The sequence below is a fragment of the Nannospalax galili genome, unplaced genomic scaffold (genome assembly GCF_000622305.1).
Source record: "Nannospalax galili isolate Female #2095 unplaced genomic scaffold, S.galili_v1.0 scaffold7, whole genome shotgun sequence".
In the NCBI taxonomy this organism is placed as follows: domain Eukaryota; kingdom Metazoa; phylum Chordata; class Mammalia; order Rodentia; family Spalacidae; genus Nannospalax; species Nannospalax galili.
In genome coordinates this window covers 12,695,747-12,702,892 of record NW_008359081.1, presented here as the reverse complement: position 1 = coordinate 12,702,892, position 7,146 = coordinate 12,695,747, and positions in this window count along the sequence as shown.

Below are 7,146 nucleotides of genomic sequence, written 5' to 3'. Positions count from 1 at the left end.
CTTTCCCCCTCTCAAAATAAATTGAAGCTAAGTTCCTCTATATGTGCAGAATAGGATTGTCTTTCTCTCATTCCAGAAATAGTACCTGAGTAGGCTTAGTTGAAAAACTGTTAGATTTTCTTATAGTTGTGCATATTCTCTTGGAAACACCATGGAAATGAATCCAATCATTTATTTTTTCACTTTCAAATTTATAACTGTGTTATAAATATTTTTAGACTTTTGGCAAAGTAAATATAAAGGCTCCTGAAATACTAGTCCTCAGGATACAGTGAGGAACAAGAAATTGATTTTACCCAGTAACTAAAGTATTTGCACACCAGACCTATCATAAGAAGTACTAAGCTAAAACTGCTGTACACTTTAAGTTTCTCTCCTGTGTTCTTTACATAGGAAAAACATGCATTTAAAAATATTTATTTGATAACCATATAATTAGAAGAAGCATTTCATTACAACAGCATTGACATATTCAATAACAATTTCCAGAGCTAAGATGCATCTTTTTCAAAATTAACTGTAAATTTTTAGGTTACAGTTGAATTAATACAGTTATACAATATTTTACTCAGTATAAACCCTTAACAACATTCTTGGAAGAAGCATTTCATTACAACAGCATTAACATAGTCAATAACAATTTCCAGAGCTAAGATGCATCTCTTGCAAAATTGGCTGTAGATTTTTAGGTTTACGGTTGAATGATTACAGTTATACAATATTGTACTCAGTACAAACCTTATAAGACATAAAATTAAACAAGGTTTTAAACTTTAAAAAAGAGCTCTATTTCATTATTAAAATACATAGTTTCGTACAGAAAAATTCATTTTTAATACAATTGACACGTAGATGCACATGTGTTTTGCACTTCCCAGATAGCACCCTCCCATAGCCTGCCGCCCCCAACTAGAGCCCTTATACTCTGATATCCCTGCTACTGTCTGCTGTGTTGTTCGCTCCTCCAGCCATTCCCCACTACTTGCCCTCTGATGAATCTAGTCAGCCTATCTACAGGTCTTTGTTTTAGGCGGGTCAGCTGTTCCTCATCTAGTGGTAATCAGTTGTCAAAATTCCTTTGGATAATATTGGGGTCTGCTGTTCATTTCCCCAGTTCTATGCTGGGTTACTGTCTAGGAGTCCCTTTGGCCACCCTGGCCAACAACTCAAAAGAGGGTATTGCCTGTCTATCATTGTTGCTTGTTATTTAGCCTTTAGCTATACATACTCTTATGAAATTATATTGGCCCCTTTAATCTTTAGTTATACTTTCCTTTTGGGTGTTTAAGGACATACAGTTTGACCAGATAAACAGATTTATTTTTACTGTTAAGGTTGTTTGAGGATCTGTTCTTCAGGGGTCACATGGGCTTAGGAGGAGCCCCTGGCTCCTTTCTTTTATCAGTTTCTAAGTCAAACGTCCTGCTCAACCATGGTTGGCTTCGCTTGGAAGCATGGAGGAAGTGATTCCTCTGTGTTGACCCTCCTCTTTGTAGATGGGACACTGGTTCAAGTCCAACTGGTGGGGTCTCTTCATCCTCCTTGATCAAGAGGACAGGTGACCGACCACAATTACAGGACATTTTGAGAGATGCTCATAGTCCCCTGGAACTAGTTGACCAAGGAGGGCAAGGAGCAGAAACTGTCCTTTATATCCCTCTGACTAAATAGGCCTCAAAGTATGTCTGTTAAACATCTAAGAAGGGTAGTTCCACCAGTCTGGTACTTTTAATTATTGTGTGTCATGTAGATAAATCTTGGGCAAAGAACAATTGTTCTCATATAAACCTTACCTAGACATATATTTCTTGATCTGCAATGTATAATTTGTCAGTAGGTTGTTGGAGTAATATGGTTCCCTCTGGTTTTTAAGACTAGCTAGGCATTGTTTATCTCTCACGTTGTTTCATCCTCCATCATGGATTTCCTACTTAAGGTGCCCCCATTTCCCCCCTTTCTCCCTTACTAATACCCTTCTCCTATGGTCCTACCTCTCTTGAGCTCCTTCTTTCCCTTTATCCCCTAAGTTCCTTGTATACCCTTCCCTCCCCTCTCCCTTAAACTAACCCAATTTTTATCCATATCTTCCTTATTAAGGCCTGTTTCCTACTGTTCTTCTCTTTCAGGTTATTTTTTGTCCTTTACTTCCCTGTTTCCTTTCCATTATCCTGGTTCCTGTAATTATTTCTGGTTGCATACTTATTTAGCAGAGTCTGGTTCTAGGATCCACATATGAGGGAGAACATATGTCGATTTTTTTTCTGAGTCTGTATTACTTCACTTAGTATAACACTTTTAAACTTTTAATTTATTTTTAATTGACAGAAATTTATACAGATTCCTGGGACATAATGCCATATTTTGAGAAAGGTTTGCATTGAAGAAAAAGTAAATCATTCTAATTACCTCTAGAAATTTTAGTTGCTATTATTCATTTTTAAGAATAAATTGACACAAAAGTTTGTATGCATTTATTGTGAACAACAGCATGTTTAGAAGTATATATATATATGTATATATATAGTAACCTGAATAATTATCATGTGTTACTTTGCACAATTATCATTTTGTCAAAAAGAACATGTAACATCCACTCTCTTTCCAATTTCCAAGAAAAAAAATATGTTGTTAGTATATTCATCTGAAATGCAATAGGTTTCTTGAACTTATTTCTTATATATATCTAAAATTTTGTATTCCCTTTGCATCTCTCCCAACCATTCCTAATATACCAGAATATAAACTTGTATGTCCATCATGGAATACAATAAAGAGTTGGGTTTTAACCATCCCACCATTTAGGTATATATGAAGAGGAACTAAATTATTTTGCAGAGATACCAAAAAGCTTTTTAAAGCAAAATATATCATCATTTGAGTGAAGAGGCAGCCTTGAGAATGGGAAAGAATCTTTACCAATTATACGTATGATAGAAAGTTAATATTGCAAGTATACAAAGTACTCAAAAATTCAGCATGAAGAAAACAAAATATTCAATTAAAATTGGGCCATGGAACTAAATAATAAGCTCTCAAAGAATAAAATATAAATAGTTGAGAAATACTTGAAAAAATGCTCAAAATACTTAGTCACCAGGAAAATGCAAATTAAATCTACTTTGAGATTTCATATTACCCCAGTCAGAATGATTAAGATAAAAAAATGACAGCAAAAGCCTACACAGGTGTGGAAAAAAAGGAATACTTATTTACTGCAGGTGGGATTGAAACTGTGTGGCCACTATGAAAATTAGTGTGGAGGCTCCTCAAAAAGCTGGAAATAAATGATATTTAGCCTGATTGGATTTAAAACCCACTTCGGAAGATGGAGCCCATACCTAGCATTGTTATCAGTGGCAATAATTTGTGGCAAGAATGATCACAGGACACAGGGGAGAACTTACTACTATTATTCTGCTAAATAAATATAGCATTAAAACAGGTTCCTGATGACTTATTGTTATACCCACAGATTATTGCTCCTCTCAAATTTCTCCAAAGAACGTTCTTACAGTAGATGGTGATCAGCAGACAGACCCACATCTGGTCAATATATAGAGAATATGAAATTTCACAGTGCTCGGCTCAAATGAGACACCTCTATCACACCTTCTTCTAAGGATCAGGCAACATTATGGAAGAGGGGGTGAAAAGATTTTATGAGCCCAGGGAGGTAGTTAAGCACATGGAATCTTTATTGTCTGGACACACCTTGTTTGTTGCACATATGATCTCACAGTGCTTGTGACAGTATACACAAGATCTTCACAAGCCCAAGCTATGCAACAACCAAGTATGGATGGGTGAGGTGAGCAACCCCCCCCCCCAAAAAAGGAAAAGGTTCTGTTAAAAGCTAATAGGTTCTAGAAGAGGAAGATTTTAAGGGTGTGACACTGATTACAAGGATATTACTGCTTCATTAATGTAGGAGATGTGAACATTTAATTTTGATTTATCAATAGTTTCTGAAACTGTACTGGCATGTATGGGCTCTTCTGTAGATACATTAGGATGAAATAAAGCTGTGAGTGCATGTTAAAGAAGTGAATGAAGGTTAATGAAGAAAAATAGAAATTAGACACATCCTTAAACCTAGAGTAAAAAGAAAGTTCCTGTGAAGATACCACACAGATTAGCTCTGTTGAAAATCGAAAATGTCATCACAATAACAGTCAATGTTCATTGAAGAAAATTGATATTGAAAAAAGACTTAGAACCTGATTCAGGCAAAAATAATGTGTTTTATAAAGACGTATAGTTTTAATAATTGAGATCACACTTTCTTTGTTGGCTACTAAGAACCAACCAATCCTGTTCCCATGGGCCCTCCCTGAATTTGGTCCCTTCCTCTGAAGTGGCATGAGAGCATCTGAGTAGCTGGGAGAGTTAGTACATCCCTGCACACCACATCCCTATTGCCCTGCTTTGGAATGGACCCCAGTTGCTCAGCTCCAGGCCTTATACCTTTTATGTTTAGCTGGTTTGAACAGGCCCAGTGGATCTCCATCACCCCACCTGGGTATAAGGCTCCTTCACTATCCTAGAGAGCTCTTGACTAACTTGTCTGGATCTACCTGATACCTTTAATTAGAAGTCAAAATAGAGAACCTAAAGTACAGACCAACTATTCATACCAATCAGTAAGCAAAAAAAGCTACAGCAACAACATAAGTAGAATCTAACTTCAACTTAACAAAGGCAGGCATGAATTTCACATCCATCACACAAATAAGAAATGAAATACAAACTCCCAGATCACAATGAAGAAACACAAGTAATGTGAAAAAAAAATCTTCTATCCCCACCAAAATCCAGCAGTCCTATAGAGTGTTCTACACTGAGAACTCTCCAGAGGAATTCTAGGACATTGAATTTAAAAGAATAATCATAAACATGATCAAAGAACTCAATGAACTGAACATATAAGCGACTCAAAGAACTCCAATAGGGTAGGAAGAAAGTCCTTAATGAAGCTCAAGATAATGCAAATATACAGATCAATGAAATGGCAAACATAATTCAGGATTTAAAAGGTGAATTCATGAAAGAGATAGAAATCTAGAAGAAAACTGAGGTTGAAATAAAGACAGAATTGAAAAAATCAGCCAGGCGTGGTGGTGCACGCCTTTAGTCTCAGCACTTGGGAGGCATAGGCAGGTGGATCTCTGTGAGTTTGAGGCCAGCCTGGTTCCATAGTGAGTTCCAGGCCAGCTAAGAATTGAAAAAAAATCAGTAAGCCTATTTGAAATGACAGGACAGAGCCTTACCGACAGAATGAATTAAATGGAAAACTGAATATCATGACTATATAATAAAACCACACTGCCAGGCAAGAGAAACCTCCCTTGAGTTATTGGTAAGGGTAGTCCAAGAAATTTAAAAGGAATGGCATAGGTTGCCACAACACTTGATTGCTACCTATAACTTGAAGGTAAGACTATTTCTAAAGACAGGCCATTCTTCCAACAGAGGACTTGGAGAATTCAAGCTGGAACTATTCAGGAAGCCTCTTCCATGAAGACTACCTCTCAAGATATCAGAGGATACTATACAAGCTGCTAAGGGATAAAACCAATCAATGTTCTACCCATCTGTAAAACCTAATAAAGAACAATGACTGGGCCAGAAAATATTTGCTATATGTGCAGTAGTGACAGTTTTTTCTTGGTGGTAATCAATAGCTATTAAATTGGAATTAAGGCCCAACCAAAGGGAGAGGACTCATGTGTGGTAGTTTAAATAGGCAAATACGCTTAGTCATAGATCCTAAAAAAAAAAAAAAACGACCCTACTTTGCCACGCCCCTAGATCAACCCTAATTTTTAACTTTATTCTAAATATACATCCTCATATTAATAGACAAGTTTACTGTTCATGCCTCAGGAGACTGGTGAAATGTAGAGAAGAGATGTCTGTAAGAAACTGAAGCCTAAGTGACACATCTTCAATGCAAACTCTACACCTAGGATGAATGCACCTCTCTCTCTCTCTCTCTTTTTTTCTTTAATTTGAACTTTATGTGTATGAATGTATTGCCTCATGTGTATAAGTGCACCCATGTTGGGCAATGTCTGCAAAGATCAGAAGGTTCGAATTCCTCTGGAACTGGAGTTACAGTTGTTAGCCAACGTGTGGGTGCTGGGAGCCGAACACGGGTCCTCTGCAAGAACAGTGTTCTTAATCACTGATCCAAATCTCCCATCACATGAATGCATCTCTTAACTCTCAATAAGGAAGTTTCCTTGTGGAAAAGACAGTGGTTAACACAAACATCCACAATTAGCTGATGTGCAGAGAATAAAGAGTCTGCAAAGGGCCTACCCCTGAATTGACTAGCTATTTCAAATCTCTACCTCCCAAGGTTCAGAGATCATTGTGGAAAGGGAGGCAGAAAGATTCTAAGTGCCAGAGGGGATGAATGACCACAGAGAGTTGGTCATTTACACATATGAACTCACAGCAATGGTGATTAGCATGCACAAGTACTATGTAAACTCAAATCAGACAAAAGCCAGAATAGATATGAGGGAGTGGGTATAAAATATCAACCCAAACTAGGGAACATTTAGCAATTGATGGTTGCTGGCAGACTTGGGACACTAGGTGTGTCCAATATATGAATTCACACTGAAGTACATTGTGAGACACAAATCATAGTCTATAGGCCATATGATGTATGAAAAATAGTTCATTCAATTGGGCAGAGGGTAGAATGTGGAGAAACAAAGAGGTGAATAGATCTAATTGCCATCAAACTATATTGTGTGAAAAACTGAAAAAAGTCAATGAAAACTGAAAACAAATGAATTAGTCTTAAGTCAATTTCTTTGACTTATGAAGTGTGATTCAATAAAATGATTTATCCAACATAAGGGCAATAAAATATTTATGAAGACCGTTACTTTCAGGTCAGAAATATTTTTGCATCATCTTTGCACTTTGTTTGCATGTGCAACATTTGAAATAATGCACGTTGGGCTTTTTTTCTGAAGTCTATGTTCTCATCACTTGAGAGGCTGAAGTAAGAGGACCATTTATCAGTTGACTACAAACTGGGATAAACAGTGAGTTTAAACCCAGTTTTTACTATATAATAATAGGTGTAGAGGAAAGAAAAAAAGAAACAAATAGAACACTAAAATACAT